General features: G+C 35.2%; 1 protein-coding gene across 24 annotated transcripts in view; it reads left to right on the top strand.

Annotated features, from left to right (window-relative positions):
- mbl (splicing regulator muscleblind) overlaps positions 1 to 22,157 on the top strand; it is a 684,538-nt gene that overhangs the window by 237,217 nt on the left and 425,164 nt on the right. The window contains exon 1 of one of the 24 annotated variants that reach the window (XM_074176522.1): positions 4,414 to 5,217. The exons of 6 other annotated variants lie outside the window; for them this stretch is intronic. The gene's annotated coding sequence lies outside the window, so the exon portion shown is untranslated. Of the gene's footprint in view, positions 1 to 4,413; positions 5,218 to 22,157 lie in introns of those variants that run through there. 17 more of the 24 variants (XM_074176499.1, XM_074176468.1, XM_074176510.1 and 14 more) reach the window with 17 other exon arrangements.

Genomic DNA, 22,157 nt, shown 5'->3' with positions numbered 1-22,157 from the left:
TGTCATATCCCTTTGTTGGTAACAAATAAAAACAAAAAGTGTTTTGGTGAATTATTCTTCTATCCAAAAAGTTCCGAAGGTATTGTTTTTAAACCTGTGTGGTATTTCAGTGGTAATTAAACTAAATTACAGATTGTTTGTCTCACCTATAAGAAATATCAGTCTTTTTCTAGAAGGGTTTGTTGGTACTAGAATCAAATTAATAATTTTTTTCTTGATAACGTTTCACATTCAATCAAATCCTTCTTCAGAGCTCTGTGACAATGAATTCGATAAAATATTCCTGACACAAATATTATAACTGCTGTCGTTTTTCAACGTTTGAACAAGTAATAATACAATTACTCACCGAAAAGGAGTTTTCCATTTTGAAATTATGACTGAATTCAGAAATAATAGGGCATATTCAATATATATTTTCTGTTTGCGATTCATTTTATCGATTTTCATTCTATGAAATTGATAGATAAAAGTGTCAGATACAATAGTAATATCAATATAAAACCCTATTAAAAAAACAATCGATGACAATACGATGAGATTCAACTCAGAATATTAATATCTAAAAATTGAACTATCTTCAAAAATATTAAAGTTCTGGTGAAAAAATATATGAATTTCAAAACATTTTTTTTGTAAAAATTACGGTTTTCAAAATAATCGGGTATGAAATATACTAAACTCTGTCCATCCAACAAACAAAGATAAATGATCTAAACATGATCACCACGCACATTTGCATCTATTGGGTAAAATAAACAGGCGCCTCCTAACGCTGCAATTGGCTGGCGAAATTCTTTCAGGTATATCGCTACAGGATCGAAGTGGTGAGTAACGCAAGTGGTGTGTGTGTACACATACGGTAATTTAAAGTTCAGAATTCAAAAAATGTCAAGTACTAATACGGCTAAAGAAACTGCAAATTTTTGTCCCTACGCTCCACCTGAAATATTTATAACCAGCCGCATATTATTAAAAAATATTATAAAAGTTCGATAGTTCCTTAATGCAACTCTCTTAGTGTCTATCTTTAATAGATACTTTCACGGAAAGTGTTCAAGTAACTTGGCACATTTGATTCCACCAAGTGCGGTACATGTAAAAAATTCGAGACGGACTGTGGCTGCTCATCGTTTCGAGATTCAACTCAGTACAACTCGAATTTCACTGCTCGAGAACTCTTTCATTCGGAGAACTGCTTGTTTGTGAAATAAACTTCCTGAGAACGTTTTTCCAAAGCGATTCAAATACAAAGTAAATCGCTAATTTAGCACTGGCACAGCTCTTAGAGCGCCTTAAGGAATTTCCTGTGGTGCTTGTATTCTGTCCTCAAAAAAATTATGCATGAAAATGTTTTGGAGCACAATTTTGCTTAGATGGACGAAGTATAGGTACATATATATTCCATTGTGAAACGAGGTAATGTGCTGCAACATGGGAAAATTAGACATTTGGAAAAAACAATAGTAGCTGTTCTCAAGAAAAATCTTGTCTTTTGATTCTGTGGTTATGGAATCTCCTACGAACATAAAATCTCGAATTGTTCAATCTAGTTTGAGGTAAACATAATAGTGAGGGAATGAATGCCAAAAGAGCCTGAACATTATAACAAGATGGACTTAGAAAGGTTAACAAATCATAGGCCAATTAAAATCGATCATTTCAGCATTCACCATCAAAAGGATAGAGATAGAGAGAGACTCTGAAACTTCAAACTGAAATAGAACAAGGAATAGAAAGATAAGCAGGGGTATGCCAACCATACGTACCTATAAAAGAATGTGTGGACTTAATTACAAAATCTATTACATTTGCGTCTTTGTTTTGGTAATGAGTGCGATGTTTTTTGGAGACTTGGATAGCAGCAAGAAAGTCATCTTTCATTAGTTCGGACTTTCATAGTCTAATATCATATAAATTGATTTGAAATACCTGAAAGAATCTAAAAATTTTAAAAAGGATTAGCTGAAAAGATAACAACTAAATTATGCGAAAAAAACTGAAATTACAATGAAATAAAATACAAGCAACAACGACAAATTGAAAAAACTAAACTATTAACACGAGATGAAAATTAAAAAAATATTATTAACAAGAAATGAAAATAAAAAAATTAAAAGGTTCCAAACCAAGTTACTTCACGACGTTTCGATTGTTAGTATCCATAATCGTCTTCGGGTGATAACTGGACTTATTTCTCCAAGATCTGACTATTCATAGGTCATTCGAGTGATTTCACTCATCCCCTCTTCCCTATCACCGCTTCATCGGTTTTAACGGAACCTCTAATCAAGCAAAACACGACCAACTCCCTTTGCCGCGAGTTGGTCGTGTTTCGCTTGATTAGAGGTTTCCATATGTTGCGTATATCTACGCTAGATTGGCTAAATGCGTTGTTGGACAACATATATGCGGCTTCTTTGAATTTCCTCCTAAACCAATGTTCCTCTTTGTGTTTGATTTCAGCTTAAGCCCACTTGATGTTATGTTGATGAGTTCAAATGTGCTCTGCTATTTCTGATTTGCTAGTTTCTCCTCGCTGTGTGTGTTTCGTATGCTCGGCAATGCGAACTTTCAATGGAGGATATCCGGTAACTAAATGCAATTCTTGGAATCGCAGACTGCGTTTGGTGGCCTAGTTTTTGTGAGGCTGTTACGGATAGTGTTCCCAAATCTGAAGCAGGTTCTGATGTTATACCTGAACCCAATCTTTATTCTTTCCGTTCCGACTATCCTCTGATCTAGGGAAGTACAACTACTGGTTGTGGTGGCTTCTCTTTCTTGTGGAGCTCTTGCTGTCCTCTTGCTGAAGCCTGTTCCACCATCACTTCAGAGTAACCATTTTGTTTAAGGTCACTTTTAATGATTCCTAGTTCCTTTTTGATGTTCCATCAAATTTAAATCCATATCACAGTTACTAGTGAAAGATACTACCTTTTATATTTTCAGATAATACAAATAATTTTCAACGATTTGGTGGGGAGAGGCTTGATGATAACCAAAACTGTTTTATGCTCAAGAACTTCATGAAGAAACTTAACACATCTGTTATAATTCTTATTCATCGAGAGTGTGTCTTCGATAATTCAGTTCATCGTGATCTTTCAATGGGTATATTAATTGAACCATAAAACATTTATAGTTAAGGAGCTTTCATGAGAAAATTCATATGATACAATAATAATCTAGAGGTTTCCAATCTTTTTGAAATTTAAATGTTCTACCACCATAAATGAATATGAATAAATTCTTAGATGGAGTGAAAAAATTTTTAGATTGAACTCAATACCCCAGACAAAGTTTAAAGAACACCTTACCCAATACAAATTTTATTCTCATATTTACTGGGATTCTAAGCGAAAATCACTTTCATTGTTGATAAAATGACAGAACATAAAATTTATTGTTTCGTCTTCCATGATTGAATCCAGCTGTAAAACTATTATCAAAGATTGCGACATATCGATGTAGTGTAGACTGCATCGTTTATGACAATGGGACTGCTCGTTCAGAAAATATGAAGCTGTGAACTGCTAATAATACGTTTTCTGAAATTTGCCTAATACAAATGGATTTTATTTCGAAATTCAATATAGTAATCAAGCAAATGCTCCCAAGGGAAGTAACTCAATTTCTCTTCTCGTCATATCCAGCAACACATGACGTTCAAATAATTACGCGCGCACAATTTGTGAGTAATATGAAGAAGCTAACTAGAGTAAATCCTGATACATATAACTCAGTAAATTTTCAGAAAAAAAAATTTACAAATACCAGACCAAACTTTTGGGAATTGTAAATCATTTACACCGTTCAGAAATGAAATACACCCGCCTAGAAACACACATTGAATAAGAAATTACCATTTTCGCTAATTGGAAAACTGCATAAGATGATTGAAGTCGCCTTTTTTCTAGCTTCAACTGAATCTTGCATACAGAATTTTTGTTGAATTGTTGCAGTCTTTTTGTGGATTGATTTCTATGATTGAACTTATTTTAAATCAGTTAAGTAGTTTTTGAGTTTATCCATCTCAAATAAAACAAATTATTTTTTTTTGTGGAACTATTTACAATTTTTTGTATGATTCGAAAAGTATTATTGAGAAAGTACTTCAAAAGATGTGTAGACTTTCACGTTTCTAATTTGCGTTGTTCAAATAGTAATCAGAACAAATATTGGTTTAGTTTTATTTTCAACCCTATTTGCACAATTATCAGTTTATTTATTAATTTGTTATAATAATTTATACTTCATTTTGATTAGTTAACGTTAATTTACATTCAGTTCAAGAGAGGAATGAATAATGAGATTAGAAACGCTACTGTATCCTTTATAGTATATATTAGTAGACACTAAACCAACTGATATTTTCCCTTTTGTGCCTCTGAGTCATACAAGACATTTCATGAATACTTCCAAGGCCAAGTGGGCACCTTTCCCTCGGGACAGCAATGACACGATCCCTTCGCCCTCAGAGAAAACTATCGGCAACTCGTAAAGTTTTACGAGCCCCACCGTAAAAGTTCACCGCCGACCGCCTCCACCCACGTAACGAATTTCCACCTGGCATATTATTTATTAAAACTGCTATCCAGCTCGAAGGACCACTAAGAGGAAATTCCGGTTGCGTGTCTCGTTTTCTATCGTCCGATGGTGACGTGAAGCCGAGACGGACCGGCGAGGGCTTTACTACGTAATTAGATGAAGCCCTTTCCGAAGCAGTGCGCCGCGAAGCGAGGGGCCCGCGGGGGCATGTCGAGAATTGCGCAACTCCCGTCGACCCGGCCTGCGCTCCTGCGCGAACCGCGAATCCGAAACGCGACGCTTCGACTTCGCGAACCGCTGACAGTCCCTCGCTATTGCCTGAACGCTTAGCTTGCCCGCCGAAGCTTTCTCAGATTCAGTGTGTTCCGAGGCGTATTATGTATATACACTAAAACTAAAGCCTCCTCCACTCTATTTGTATTTCGATACGGATTTGTAACGCGTGTAGGTATCGAGGTGTACTGTCTCTCTATTTTGGACGTAGCGATTAACTCTCTTCCGCTTCATCCGAATCAACAACGGCGATATTTTTGTACTATATCTCCTGAGACGATACAACGTGCTTGTTCCACCGGGTTTTTCAAGTGACTTGTGCAGGATTTTTTTCTTGGTGAAATATTCAATTGTTCCAGTCCAACGCTTCTGATTTTCTGAGGATATCGTATTGATGTGAGTTGGTTTTGCTATTTTTCATTATTTGGATCGATAGATGACAAGTTACTGGAACTAGTTCAAGCAGACAACGACAGTTTCGATTTCCACTATTTCAAACCCACAAATTTGTAATTTATTTCAACCGGCATTTCCTTGTCGGTATGTCACGACAGCTAGTGAAAAACACTCACTGAAATAAACAAACAGGAAATAAAATGATAATTGGGATATCCATATCAATGCCTTTTATAGGATAATTCAGATATTATGTTGGTATCATAATCTACCACCGATCAACAAGATAATAAGAGGAATATAGTTTCAGTTCAGTAGAAATATCAGCTGCAAAAAATTTAATTATTAAATTGGTATACGTATCAGAATTTTTCAAAAGCAGCTTAGAATCATCAGAAGATCACAATTTTCTTAAAATAGCACCACTTTTGTAACTTGATATTTTTCCCAAGACTATACGTGCTGTAATTGACTTGAGCAGGTTTATTTCTTGGTAAAATATTACATTTTTCCACGTTCTCTCTTCTCATTTTCTACAAATACCACATTGATGTGAGTTAGTTTTGATATTTCATAGTATTCGGATATTGATGGAATTATATCAAGCCAGAATGATAGTTTTAATCTTTAAACCGGCATTTGTTTGTCCATACGTCACGACAACTAGTGAAAGACATTCACTGAAATAAATGAACAGGAAATGAAATGATGATTGAGACAACCACATCAATACCTTTCATTGGATATTTCTCAGAATAATTCATATTTTTGTTGGGTTTATTATCTACCACTGGATGAACTAGGAAAACGGTTTTATTCCGAACAGAAATTCAACTTTCTAAGAGAGACCAGATTCTAGATGGCCCGATTCTTTCATAATGAAAACAAAATTGTAAAATTCGTGTTCAAATCAAAATTGAATAGTGAGTTCAGAATCATTGATGGTAGTTTGATTTGAAATAATACCTACCAATTCTGAAAGTTCATATTCTTTACTATTAAATGTTTCCTAAAATTACCTAATACTTGGAAAATAAGTCTTGATTTTCCCATAAAACTTCAATTTTTTATCGAGTCAAAATTAAATATTTAATAATTTTATTCATCTATAGATATATAAATTTAATTTCCAAATCGTTGAATTTTTTACGGTATACTCCCCGTATCTGAGGGGTTTGAAATATAATCTGTTTAAAATATGTTTTTCCGTTAATCAACTGTCGCACCCCTAGGAACGACAACTCTCAAAAGGTGAAACTTCTACGAACTAAGGACTAACGAGGTCTTACCTTTTAACACGAAATGCCACTATCAGTTAGAGAGGTCATGATCCAATGGTACAAATGAGATTTTAAAAAGGCGTTTTCAAGAAGGGCCGTTTTGAAGACAAATTATATTTGGACACTGCATTCCTACTGTTACATACTTATGTTACAAAATTATATGTTTTTTAACTTTGCAGAATCACCTGGAAATGCGCAAACATATGAAGTCCTTAGATTTTTTAAAATTAGATCATAGACACAACGCATTTATGATTCAACACCAGACAACGCTGTTTCGACTCGCCTATCACTGTCAGTGGTGCTAGGCTAAACCACAAATGCATTGGTGGATTCAACTGTCTTAAAGAAGAAGCCTAAGTAAATATGGTATGTTCACTAGGGCTTGTTCTTTAGGAAAATAAGGCTTGTTTGCATAGACTTGTTCTTGAAGGACAGTTGGGTCCAGCAATGCATTTGTGGTTCAGCCTAGCACCACTGATGATACATATGGCAGGTCGGAACAGCACTGTTTGGTGTTGAATCATAAGTGCAATGTGTTTGGGCTCTATTTTTCAATTTGTTGCCTTGCAATGAAAGGCAGATGACGAATCTTGTCGTCATAGCTTGGCTTTGCAACTAATAGCTTTGGGGAACCTCGTTTATGTTCAATATTCGATGATTGAGTTCTCTGTCGATCTCATAAATGGCCTTATTTAATTTGTAGATTATTTCGGATTTTTTTTTATCAAAATTCATATTCATGTCTTGAGTTAAGTGATATCTATGTTCTTCATTTATGTTTTCTTTTCAACCAAAAAGTTAATTCGTCACTTTTTATTCCAAATAAACCTTCATGAATTTTCAATGAAATCAATTGAATGTAATGATTCTAGTGACAAAGGAATAATATTTGAATGTATTATTCAAATATTATTTCCTAACGTATATCGCTGTATCAAAAACTTGTAGTCTAATGTAACTGCATTGAATATAATACTCTTGAGAAATATTTATGTAATGCTTCGCAATCTCAATTTTTATCATTAAGAAATGTCAGAGGATCATGTGTCACGGGAATTTCAATTCAATAAACACTGCCTGCCATAGTGATAATGACACAAAAATACTTGTAAATATTTGGAAATGATAATACTCATGCCTTGATAAAAATAACTTGGCGAACAGCAACTATCTCCGTGAGAAATTGGAACATTCATTATTACTCATTTTCAAGTTGGTTGTTTTTTTCAAGGACAAAACACAAGCACTACAGGAGAATCTTTAAGGCGTTCTTAAAGCGGGGCCTGTGCGAAAGTAGTGATTCACATTGGATTTGAATCGCTGGAGATTAAATTCATTTGGAGAAACGTTCTCAGGAAGTTTATTCCACATAAACGCCGTTCTCCAATGTCTACTTCGTCACTGTATAGCAATAATTTGTATTGAAATTCTTTTTGTGTTAGATCATTTTTAAAATTGTGTTGAATAATTGGTACTGATATAAATAAACAATGTTTTCCGATGAACTATCCAAATCGACAATTTCATAGTTTCACACTAATTTATTTTCAATACGTTTATTTCAAATGAGGATACTAAGTTTTTCACAAGTTCTGTATTTTCCCAATAGGGAATCTTAGAAACTCAAAGAGATGTATCCAAAAAATGTGAAATTGGCGTAACTCCAAAAACTAGTTCATTTTCCTTTATTATTTTCATGAAAATTATAACTGCATTAGTTTTCTCAAACGAAAAAAGTTTAATGAACTGACAAACACATTACTGACTATATTTTATTTAACAGAAACATTCCGTTCAGAAGTTTCAGAAAACGAAAAGTATATTTTCAATCCTCTTTATCTGCACGATTTTTTCGTCATTCATCCGCCGCTTGTGACGTAACCTCCATAATCCTGTTTACTAACCGTACTCTTATCAGTTATAGGAGTTTACTTAGCAGTACCCACAACGCGGTGGATTCATTTTTTCATTTGTTTCACATCTATTAAATATAAATTCGTGGAAATGCATTGGAATTATTTTTTTTTTCTCTTTGAAGAAATAAGAAATGAGTTTTAGTCACGCTGATTTTATTAAACTTTTTCATATACTTATTTTCATTACTCAGATAGGAAATAAATCTCGTGGAGCAGTCGATGTCGAAACTTTGCTTTGTAACTAACTGCTTTGTAACTAACCGCTTTGTGTAGCCTCATTTATCTTTGATGCTCGTTGATTCACCTCTGTCAAATGGCGTCATCGTAGGGGCAGATGATATCAACTTCACAGTCACATTCATAGTTATTTTCCAATGAGCAAGACATCATTTTATTAAACTATACTATGTTACGATTCTTCTCAATTTTCGAAAGTGTACATATTATTTCCATTATAATAATGGCAATATCATCCACACTGACCATCTAGTGGCGTAGAACAAATCCAACAAAAACTCTCCCTCATACATCAAAACTCCAACTTGTGAAACGCGTGTTGTGATGTGTGGGAGAAGTATAGTTGAGCTTTTATTTAAATTACTAATTATTTCAATGAGAAGACTTCTTTCAAATTCAGTGACTTTCCAATGAAAATGTATACTTTCGTTCTCATTTCAGAGTTCCTTCTTTACTAAACTTTCAAGTGATGTTCGAAACCTTTATCTACAATTGGTGCGATAACTGAAATTGAGTTAGACGACATTATCCGTATCGATGGAATACCTGTTATAAAATGTTCATGAATATTGATACCCTGTCATATCAGTTACGAAGTTAATGCAAGTAAAACGAATAGTGAGCGATAATTTTGATTCAGGCATTTTTCAGGTATCCATGTTATTTTTGAAATGATAATGAATTTATTTTGAAATTAGGTGGCATGCATTGCATATCGCCATTAAATACATAGTTGAAAATTTTGTCATAATGAAATTCAACTTTACTGGAATATGCACTTAGTTGAAAGTTAACTCGATTAACCTCCAATCTCATTGGAATACAAGGTTCTACGTTCTACTGGATCTGTATATTTAAAATCGTGCATTCATTTCATAATATAGAACGAACTCTAGTTTTGAGATTTTCGTGTATCTATTAAACTATTGATCAAACTATCAATTATATTATTCAAAACTCCCTACATTTTACTCTAATATCCACTTCCTGACACTAATGAAGTCTTTTTCATAAATTTGTATCACATATTATGAAATGTTCATGGGGTGATATCGTTACAAGAACATCTTTTTCTATGCACTAGTTTTGAAATGAATTGCGGTTGATTATCATAGACTTCAGATGTCACGTATTCTCTTAAAAACATTCTAGAGGTGTCATATCAGGTGATCTAGGGAGATCATGTTTGCCTGTCTACTGATTTGGAAAATTGTAAAATCGAAATGAGTTTTCGATCAATATTGGATTTCAGCAAGACGAGGTACCTTTTTATTATGACGAGCTAGTTTGAAAGTGATTAAATGACAATTATCCAAACCAGTAAATTGGTAAATGTACACCCTCAGAATGGCCCGCTGCGTTACCTGACATGACACTTTTACAATTCTTTGAGGATTAGTGAAATCTAAAGTTTACGTTACACAACCGCAGTCTACTTCAGATCTCACGGTCAGAATTAGAGGTGCTCCTAACGAAGTTACCCCAGAATCATTCCATAATGAGTTTTCAAACCAACTTCGTTATTGTTAAGGAGTGAATGGTAACATTTACCAGAATGAACTGAAGTAAGTTTAACATTCATTCTCCTGAAATTGTGATATTTTTCGTTTGTCTGTAAATCTCTGAAACTAATATAAAACTACTAATTACTCCGATTCTCAAAAACCAGTACTATTCTAATTATTTTCAATTTGATTTCAATTCAAGAGCTATCGGTAGACAATCGTTTCAGCCTGTTGGGCATGGTTAGTCCTGAGCAGGAATTTGTCGACTGAAGACTCACTATGAAAAACGAGCACTTCATCAAATTTACTGCGTAAACGTAAGCGAGACATGAGATGGACGACCAGTGGTTTCATTTAGGTCTCGCTTACGATTGCGTGATTTTGCAGTCTTCATTGTGTTAGTCAATTCACATTCGTAATTTAAACACGCCTTATTGTTGAACCCATCAAACTCGCAATTCGTATGTAAGCAATTGCACTATACTTCATTACTGAAAAGTAGATCCAGTTGGATGGTGCATTCTCTCTCTATCCAGTTATTCAGTCTCGACTTACTGTCATTACATACATTACATACTACTGCAGTTCTCCTTTGCCAATAAACGACCAACAAACAATCATCTCCAGCCATGAAAGGTAATATTATTAAATCATTCCTCTATCAAATGCTTTGTTGGGTGAATCCAATGGCGGGACATGTGCATATTATGAATTGAGATTTGTGTTTTTACATTAACATTATGAAACGAAGTTAAATATTTTTTATGAGACACCGAGTTGATACTTTGGTTAGAGATTATAAACCCATCAGAGTATCGTAATTATTAACGGCAGCTCACCTTTCCAGACCAGTACTTGAAAATATTCAATTTGGTATTTTCACACACCTCAACAACTTTTAATGCTTTATAAAGCTCAGATTAAACCTTCTTTGGAGTATTGTTCGCATGTATGAAGATCCGTCCCGAAACATACACTGAAGCTGCTGGAGTCCATCCAGCTCTCTTCTATAGATGCTTCCTCGGGAAGTGTTCAAGTGACTTAGCACATTTGATCCCACCAAGAGCTGTACATATCAGAAATTCGCGACGGACCGTGACTGCTCATCGTGTTGAGGTTCAAATGAGTACCCTTCCATTTTCACTGTTTGAGAGCTCTTTCATTTAGAGAACCGCGTTTATGTGGAATAAACTACCTGAGAACGTTTGTCCAAATGGATTTAATCTCCACCGATTCAAATCTAATGTGAATCGCTTCTTAGAGCGCCTTAAGGATTTTTTTGTAGTGCTTGTGTGTTGCCCTTAAAAAAGATTTGTATTGGTTGTATTTTTTTTTCAAGAAAATCCAAAATTTCTATGAAGTTTTCGTTTTGTTATATCTGAATCATTCAAAATTATATATACAAATTCCAACAGTATGTACCTAATACGTACCTGGCTCTTTATTTGCAAATGGTCTAACATAATTTGATTCAATCCCTGTCTATTGGTTTTATTCATTAGGGTTCAAAATGTCAATTATGTATATCTTCGAAAACATTATTTACATACTTAAAGCACAAAGCACACTAATGATCACTCATTAATGTGAGTCATAGTATTTATAGACTACGAATCTACGAACATTTTGATAAACTGTGTCAAAGGTACGGAATGCAGAAGGGTCACATATTTTTATTATTCGTTTCTTGGCAATTAGGACTTTGATACTCGAAGTTTCCACTTTAGTCTTTAAATTTCCACTTTAATCTCGAAATTTCAACTTTATGTCGTAATTACGAAATCACGACTTTAAACTCGAAATTTCGAATTCAATTTCAAAATTTTGAATTAGAACTACATCAAAGTCGTGATTTTGAAAAAGATTCCTAGCGTTATAATGAATTAGAAACGTGTGTCTTGTAATTGAACAAACACGACTCCTAACCTCTTATTAAGGAAAAAATACAAATTAGCACCATTATGCAATCAAGCAAGTTAACATAGTAAAAATCCTCTATTTATAGAGGTGATTTTTTCCAGAGGCGACCGGTATTTTTAAATGCGATGGATTTATCTTGTTACATCATAAACGTGTCCTTGGAGCGGACAATGCGATGAAAATTCAGAATGATGATTGTTTTGTGAGTCACTCTGTGGTTCATAACCTCTAGAGTGAATTATGGTATGCGTTCGTTGATTGTTGATATTGAATTTTTATACGATGGTCAATTGGAAACAAAGCAGTTTGTTGCGACATGTTCGTCCTTTTGATTCATTTTTCTCAAAATCAATATACATGTACATTGTGATTTGTGTAAAATTTTCTCGTTTAACACCACACTGCTAATTATAAATATCAATCAGTTACTTTATACTACTCCATTGTTCTCTAACATAGTGCTGACTACGTGACCTTCGCCCCACAAAAATGTTTTGTGATGGAGTGCCACTGTTCTATTCTAATCCGAATAATACAATTGAACCGGCTAGTATCGCCAGTGTATGACATCCATCAGCTGGTTCTGGCAGTACTAAAGTTTCCTTATCAGAGTCGTTTAGTTATTTCCTTGACGAGCTCGTTCATATCTCTCCTTGGATGAAAGTATTACTTCGATGAACTTAGAGATTTTATTCCATTTCTCTCGAGACTCGCTCATTAGCTCAATGATGTTTCCCACTGTGATCCCTATTTCAAGAAAGCTTTCCAGGAACTGTCGCTCTCTACCTCATTTTGGGCATACAAATATTGTGTGCTCCGGAGTATCACTTTCAAGGCAATAGACGCACGCGTCGCTTTCGGATTTTTTGATGCGGATGGTATATGCACCGAAAGCTTCATGCCCTGTTAGAAACTGCGTCAGAAAATAGTTCAGTCTCCTGTTTTTAGATTCCAGCCGTGGTTTAATATTTGGGATAAGTGCTTTAGTCCATTGTGCAGTTTAGGTGTGTCTATCCCACCTCGACTGCCACTTCGCGATCGTCTCCTCCCTTAATGATTTTTTATTTCTTTTGCTCCTATTTTGGAAGGCGATAGCCCTCTCCTCAATGAGTAGATCCACAGGAATAACTCTCGTGATAACGTAGAGTCCCTCTGTGGCTGCGGTTCTGTATGCGCTCGGAAATATGAGTAGCATTTCTCGCTGGACTTTAATTAACATCTTCTTATAAACCCCCACCCGTAACACATTCTTCCAAATGGGGGCACCATATGTCAAGATGGACTGCACCACGTCGTTCAAGATAGATCTTCTCTTGCTACTCATACCCTTTATGTTCGGCATTATTTTTGACAGAGCTGCAGATAGCGTTTCGGCTTTTCTGACCACTTCCCTGACGTGTTGTGCAAAATAGCCTTCATCATCTAGCCATACCCCGAGATATTTCAATTTCCTCACTGGAGTAATCTGCCTGCCTGCTTTGAAGGTTATTCCTTGGCGTTTCCTTGGGCCTTTGAGGATTATGGCTTCCCTTTTCTCAGGTGCCAACTCCAGGCGATGGTTCGTTATCCAGGTTGCTATGTCATTTATTGCCCGGTTCGCATTTTCTACCAACACCAGATCATCCGCGTATACCGCTGTGTGGCATTCTGTTGGGATACCTATCCTGAGGGCTCCATCATATAGCACGTTCTATAGCACTGAACCTAATACTGAGCCCTGGGGGACTCCTTGAGTTATCGTCATTGTGTTCTTACCAATAAATATCTGTCGGCTATGGAAGTAACTCTCGACAACATTACCTATGTATCGGCTCACTCCAATTGTGTTGAGGGCTGCTAAGATAATGCTCCATGTTGCCAATGTCAAAGGCGATCACTGCTGACCACTTCTCATCACCTCTAGCGGCAGTGTCCACCACCCACTGCACCGCATCGATTGTCGATTCCCCTTTTCGCAATCCATATTGGCTGGGTGAGAGTCCATTGAGTTCCCACGTCTCCGTTTCAAACCGGGCTTTAACTAGGTGCTCATATAGCTTTTCTAGGGTGTCAAGAAGGCATTTTGTCCGATACTTGCGAGTCTCGGCAGCTGGGGGACCTTTAGAGATCAGGGATACCCTTGCTCTTTTCCATTCCCTTGGAAACCCATGTATCTTCAATAATCCTGGGCCTGGGGATTTACCGGATTTTAACTTATCAGCGGCTTGCTTCACATCGGCCACCGTGAACTTCGCATCTTCATTCAATTCAATGTGTTCGCTACGAACCCACAAGTCTTCGGCTAATGGAAAAAGTTCTTCCACTACCTTCCACTTCTCCTCCTGGCTAGTATCATATGGTATCGGAGAGCGCTTCAATTGACCCACCAACAGCTTATATTCTTGGCCGAAAGGGTCTTTCTCTAGTTGGTCGCACAAGTCCTTCCCTTTGGCTTGTTTGGACTTCCTTATTTCGTCTTTGTATAGTCTCCTAGATTCCTTATATTCTCTTTCCAGACCATTCAGAATTTCTTCCTGCATTTCTTGCCTTCTAGCCCTTGTAACTAGTTTTCTTTTCTTGTTACATTCTTTCCTGGCTTCATATATTTCAGCAATACACCAGTATGGTTGGATGTCCCCTCTGGTACTGCAGGTGGTTTTTGGTAGGTCCTGTGTTGCTTTGTTTTCAACCGTCAGATCTTGAACGTTTTTTATTTTCGTTTCTTGTGCCATTAGGCCGAAGGTTTCTTTAAAGATCGTTTGTCCATACTGTATTTATTATTGAAAGCATTGTTTTTGGGATTGTTCCCATCTCAATACCAAAAGTGGTATATCTGTGCAGGCTCAGCGATTTCTCTTCGTCTAGTACTCTCCAGTTTTTTACTCTCTCACTTATTCTTGATGTTGTTACAGTAATGTCAATGAACAATTTACTATTTCCCCTCACAAAGGTTGGAACGCGCCCGTCACTTTTCATCTCCATATCGAGTGAAGCTATCCATTCGGCAAGATACGACCCTTTTTCGTCCGTGTGGTTTGATCCCTATAAAACGGGCTTGGCCAGTTCTCAAAAATAACTTCACCTCCGAAGAATACTGGTGAAAATCCACTGATGAAAAAGAACTCACTTTGCATCGTTTTACTTCTCCGTTAGTCTTTCAAGAATGAGTAACTTCCAACAGGCAGGAAGAAATTTAATCAAAAATTCCTACAACTTTCTCCATTCTGTCAAATCTGTAGCTACATTTTTCAAATTGTTAAAATATATAAGTTTACGGGGGACGCTTAATACAAACAAGCCTGTTACTTTCCATTTCGACTTCAACCCATTTAACTTCAATTCCTTCATTTAGGAAACAGATGGAAATCAAAATTTCTATAGTATCACCATATTACTCGAGCTCGACAAAATAAAAATATTGGCGGTCACACAGGGTGTTCAATTTTTTCTGGGCGGATTCCAACTTTTTCACTCAGAATATTTGAAATTATAAAGTTGTACCGAGTCCAATTGATTTTTTTTGGTCCAATATTCTACATTGGTAACTCTCTCAAACGATATATCTGTAACCTACCTGTGATATACAGGGTATGAAAAACCGCTTGCAACATATTGTAAATAAAAATTTGCAAAAACTTCCTTTTTTTAAATGGAACACCCTCTATATTATTGATCCATAAGGAGCGCCAACGAAACCTCTACATATTTCATTAACTATTCCCTATGGCTAGGTTCAATAGTTTTTCTTAAAAAAGCATTTTATTCGAAAAATGGTCGTTCTTCCTATTTCTTCGCCATAAACTCGATGAAAGACTTTTTTCAAAGCGAAATCCATTTGATGACTGATAAAAATGTACGAAAGATAACTTGTTCCAATTTTGTACATTATAGCGTGTCCTATAATTTTCTTTTTTTTATGATAACTCTCTATTTTATCGCCATAATATCAATGATTTTTTTACTGTGAAATCCATATGTGACGGCTGTGATCGAGATATATGTTATGTTTATAACACATTTATTCTCTAAATAGAACACCGTGCAATTTCTTCATTTGATGCATAGTTTTTGTCCAAGCCTTTCCTTGAAATATAGCCCCATAAATCACCTGTTGCTAGATAAACAAGTTTTGAATTACACCGCAAATTGTACGTTCTTGAATGATTACAATAATTTCAATAATCTCAAAATTTGTGCCATATTTTTTCGGTCTAAAACAACCTTCAGCGAATAAAATAAAATTAAAAGATTTGTTGAAACTGGATGTATCAATTATTCTAAACATGAGCGCATCAAGCCAGCTACTAATGAAGAAAATGATTTGCAAGTTCTTCTTGCTACTGAAGAAGATCCTAGTAGGAGTCAACGACAAATTGGTGAAATAGTGGATATAAGTGAGAGATCAGTGCAACGAGTTTTGAAGAAACATCGCTTTCATCCATCTTATACTACTGTATGCCGATTTTGAGAAAAGAGTGAGATTTTGCAATTGGGCCATGGGAAAAATTCGTTGAAACGAATATTTTTTCAATAACATTTTATGGTCGGATGAATCGACATTCCATAAAAATGGATTTGTGAATTGACATAATTACCATTATTATTCAACAGAACATCCCCACTTATTGAGACAGGTGGACTATCAACATAGGTGGTCGATAAATGTCTGGGGAGGCGTCATTGGAGAATATGTAATTGGTCCATACACATACACATTGTATGTGCACCTGCTCACTATTCGGCAAGAGTTAGAGATAATCTAAATGAAGTATTTCCCAATAAATGTATAGGACGGAATGGGCCTGTACGGTGGCTCGCTACATCACCAGATTTAACAAAACTGGATTTTTTCTTATGGGGATACATAAAAAATATGGTTTACGTCGAGCCACCGAGCCACTAGCTTCTTCCGAAAATATGCGACTTCGAATAACGAATGCTTTTGGCAGCATTACATCAGCTGTCTTGCGCAGGATAGAACAGACCTTCATAGACTTCAGTTCTGCATTCAAGAAAATGGATGACATGTCGAACATATTTTATAAAAGTTTCATTTTCAACCTTCATTAAACTCTTCCTTTTTCAGTGTTGTAGTTTGTCAGTTGACAAATTTAAATATCTAGAACTTAAGCCCTGAATTCATGAATATTGAACGTCAATAAGGGACAACTACCATTTCTTGACATTTTGATAATGAGGAGCCAATATGGAGGGTTAGAATACGATATATTTAGAAAAGAAACAAGCACGTACAGGTATATTCCTGACAGTTCACATCACTGTGGACAGCACAAACGTGCTGGGTTGAATTTTTTAGTGCATCGTCTTTTGACTTTCCCTCTAACACATGATAGGTTCACAAATGAAAGACGTACAATACAGGAAATAGCAGCCACTAACGGTTTCTCGAGGGGTATTGTAGATGACATAATAAGGAAAAAGAAGTTCAGGTCAAGAATGAACGAAATCTCGACTTTCAAAAAGGACAAAAACCAAGATAAATACATCTCAGTTCCATACCACCAATATACGAGGAACTTTGGAAAGATTTTTAAGGAACTAGGTATGGAGGTGATTAATAAAACAAGTCATACACTACAGAGCCTTTTGGGAAGTCCAAAAGACAAAGTCGAGAATTCGGAAGAGTCTGGAATTTACGAAATTGAATGTAAGGACTGCGATGCAAAATATTATGGACAGACAAAAAGATCTCTTAAAGTAAGATATAAGGAACACATAGCACACTTAAAATATGGAAGACCTGAGAAATCAGCAGTCGCCCATCATATTTTGCAACAAAACCATTCCATAGACTTCAGTTCATTATGATTAGTTAGACAAGTTAACAACAGGCAACTAGATGCCTATGAGAGTGTAGAAATAAGTAAACACAATAATATTATGAATAACGATGACGGACCTATACCAAAGAGAATACTATATAGCTTGTTAAAATAAAATAAAACAATGTTATTGGGTTTACTGATTACTACATAAGGACACATTGCAAAAATAAATTTGGATAGGCAATATTGTGAAATTAATTTTTATATAGCTGAAAATTGTTTTATATAAACATATATTGTAAAATAATAGATGTGGCAAAATTGTAAAATTAATTTAGGTTGGTATACCTATATGGTTGGTACACCTGGATGGTTCACCTGTATGGGTTACCTATATAGCATAAATAGGGTTAGCTCGCATTAGTTTCTAGTTTTAATCTTCCTCTTTGAAGATGATCACTTGGTGATCGAAACACGTGTCGAGGTGTTGAAAATAACGATTTGGTGTTGGGAAAAAACTCCAGTAATATTCTAATACAACTCTTAAACGTCTACACTTGTACGAGATCTGTGCAATTCCTAACACGTAGTTTCATGAAGTATGAATAACGCTAATTCATTTCGTTTGAAGTATACCGATTTTGGTGTCATTTTTTATTCATAATTGTCATATAACAAATCTCTTCAGTAGAATCATGATTTCAATCGTTGATTCCTAATCAACAACTTGAAATCGTGTCACTCCTGCTCCGAAACTTTTCTATCAATATTGTTTCAAGCCTGTTAAAAGTATTATATTTTCAGAGAACTCCAAGTGGATTATCAAAGAGTTGATGTATGCCTAATATATTCGTTGAACCTATCGTGTGTATTGACATATGGCGACCGTGATAACATGCATCGCTCACGTTATGAGTAACTCGTCGCGTGCAAAAATCCACCCTTTTATATTTTGCGTGCAATGTATCTGAGAATAAACGCGCACATTGCGAAAAAAACACTCGAATTAAAGCGGGGTTGTCCGTTCCGTAGGGGTGAATTCGTAATATCAAACTCGAACTATTTCCTCTAATTGCAAAAACGAATTTTAAATGTAGGTAATTTTCACTGATTAGTATGTTTTCAGGGTAGATCCGATTCATGACTCACTTTGAGAGCGTAATTTTTTGAACCCTTTTTCGTTTGTGGTGTATTTTTCATGCATGCCAATTTTTATGTATGCGACTAAATTGTTCAGATGTTGCTGATAAGGTTTTAATAAAACTACTTTTGATCATGATTCCTTTTTGAATATTACTGTAGATGAGAATACTATCTTCAAGCGACAATTACTTTCAAGTCAAGCAGATGTCAGTGAGAGTTACAAGGTTTTATTAAAGTATTACTTACTTATTTCCTAAGAGTTTATGGATGAAATTAAGTGAAATTCAATAACTCTATGTATATTCATATAGCGTCTATGAATAAATTAGAAACGGCGATGAAAAACATCTCTTTTACTTTTGTCAGATAGGTTTTTATCTAAAACTAGTATATCTACAAATTAGTAAAAGTTATATATTAACAGTAGAAAATTATGTGGCATTATACATCCAAGAATCTTTTGAAATAATCAGTACTAAGAAATGAAGTCAAACACTTGTTGAAACATTGCAACGGTTCCATAGAGCATTTTTTCCTATTCCTATTATCGAGTATCAGGAAATATTTAATATACTGCTATGTAATTGAAATCAAGTATGCATTGTGGTTCAACAAAGAAGCAATGAACCATTTTTGAAGTATTGTAAGGAGGTATTTCTAGAATTATAAATCACGTTAAGTTGCCATATAAATTTAATGAAATCATTTGAGAAGATTTTGATCATCTTCTAACATTTTGAGATTTGAAGAACCTAACTAACTCCTGCCTGTATTGAAAGTTTGTTTTTTTTTTAGATGAGGTTATCTCTTCGAAGGGAATGCAATCGTGTTAATAGATGCTTTTGGTTCGATAATTATTGTTGGGATTTTATAAAATTCTCACTCAACATCTTTGAAAAGGCTAGATGTAAGATCTGTAAGTTATATACTCTGTTTCGTGGAGAGAAAGTTGACTGGCCGAAGTATTTTTGAAGTTATTATAAAACGAGGTAGTTCCTGAATTAACAGATATTGAAAATCAATCGATTGATTGGTAATAAGATGGTAATAAAGTTGCCATCATAGTAGTATGTTATAAATAACAAACTACAGGCTTTTCAAGATATTTATATAAAAAATATCCTGCAAAGCTCTTGAATCTATATGTCAATTAAACGAGAATTGCATTAGCCTTCAAATGAAGTGCAGTGAAGCTTCATTGTCGTTAAAAATGTCAGGGAAGCTCCTGGGATTTTTCACGGAGAAATTGAACTATTAAAAGTATTTTATTGGTAGTTAACGTTTTTGTTGGGCCACCATGTGTCTACCTAAAATGCACACTTATTTTTAATCCATTGGTATGAAAAATCTAATATCAATGTGATTTCAAAACATCTTCAGTCAAGATGTTCACATGGTTATAATCCAAAACAAATAATACTGTGCGAATGAGGTTTGAAAATTGTTGTGAACATTTTCTGACGACCATTATAAATTTTGTGTTTATGTTGTTTGTAGCCCGAGTAACGTTTTTTTTTCAATGTACATGCAGTACCATTTATGTATTCGTTAATAAATTTTTATTTTCATTCATGTAGGTAATATGAATAATATATGAACGGTTTCTGTCGTTGTGAACTGTTTTAATTTTATAAGTTTAATTTATGAATATTTGCGTTCAACTGATGAGAATTAGTTAAATTTTTCCACTTACATAATGTATGTAAACTTTCAGTTTCTGCATTTTCCGATGATATCTTTCAGTTAGGTATTTGTTTCATCGACTTGTTTTCAAACCAATTTATAATTTGATCTGAAACAGATCAAAATCGAAAAATCAACATACTAGGAATCGCACGTTGAAAGGCAAAACCGTGTTAATCCTTAACTCGCACAAGTTTCGACTTCTGAGGCTAGTCGTTTATAGTGGGTGACAGCTGGTTAACGCAAATGACTTTACTATAACGACTATTTTTCAAAATCAAAAACTGCACCGATACTGTGTCCGTAATTTACGGGCTTGCGTTGTTTAGCGCTCATTCAATGTTCATTAATTACCGAATGTCGTGGGGCAAAGATGGCCGTCTACCCACACAACAAGCAAACAGAGTTGACATTTAAAAATGATACCCGTCTCGATGACAGTGTAGATGCATGGAGGCGATGGACGGACACGAATCCTTTACTGGCGTGCTCTCGTTCCCCCTCCCACACCCCTCTGAAATCTAATTACTTTTTAACGGCAAAGATTATTCAACGGAAAAAGCGGGCGTATGTGAAAAGTGAAATCTGATGGGTGATGAGTGAGTGTCATAGGAAAAGTGAGTTTTTCTTCCGTAAACATATTTCATTCACCTACGTTCAATCGAAACCTGTCTTCCAACTTTTTATAAAAATTAGAAAGAACGGTTTTGGGTCTTTACTTCTCCATCTTCGAACAAAAAGTATGGGAAACTCCCAAAGAAAGGAAGAACGCAATTAATTTCAAAATAAACTACAGTGTAGATTATGTACAGAAAGAAGTTACTTTCAGGCACAAACTGGTAGAACAAGCCTTTTGGAAGTTTTCCAAATATGTTGTTTAAAGATGGAGAAGTAGAAAGCCAAATCTTGCTTTTCCAAAAACGAATCTCTCCTAAAAATATACCCCGTTCAATTTCAACAAGATTCCTGTGGCTGGCATTAAATCAAATGAGCGAATAAATGTCATCACGTACTATCATCGATGACATGAAAACATGAAAACTATGAAATGAAGTCATAGTTTTATGAATGCATTGAGTGCTTCATCTTGTAATATTATCCAGATTAGTACTGAAGAGACAATAAGGCAAGTGTCTTAAGCCGAAACATCGGATTTATACCACTGACGATGACAGTGTTCCATGTAAGTGAAATTTTAACTCTTTCATTTACTATATTGTGTAGCGTTCCTGTGAATGGTGTCTGATTCTTTTATCTGAAAGTAAGTTCTATGCATGATCTACATATCTTTGTAAAAAGGTCATTTTGAAATTAATTGCTTTCTTCCTTCCAATTGGAGTTTCCCACATAATTTGTTCGAAGATGGAAAAGTAAGAAGCCAAAACCTTCCCTTCCCATAAAATAATCTCTCCTAAAAATATATTCCTTTCAATTTAAGAATATCAACATTTACGAGTACCTATACTTACCATCATTCATCAGCGC

This window comes from Leptinotarsa decemlineata, unplaced genomic scaffold (assembly GCF_025532065.1).
Source record: "Leptinotarsa decemlineata unplaced genomic scaffold, Ldec_3_MD MMD2_P_RNA_scaffold_14, whole genome shotgun sequence".
Classification (NCBI taxonomy): Eukaryota; Metazoa; Arthropoda; class Insecta; order Coleoptera; family Chrysomelidae; genus Leptinotarsa; species Leptinotarsa decemlineata.
The sequence above is the reverse complement of the archived record's forward strand: the minus strand, read 5'-3'. Positions and strand labels throughout refer to the sequence as shown.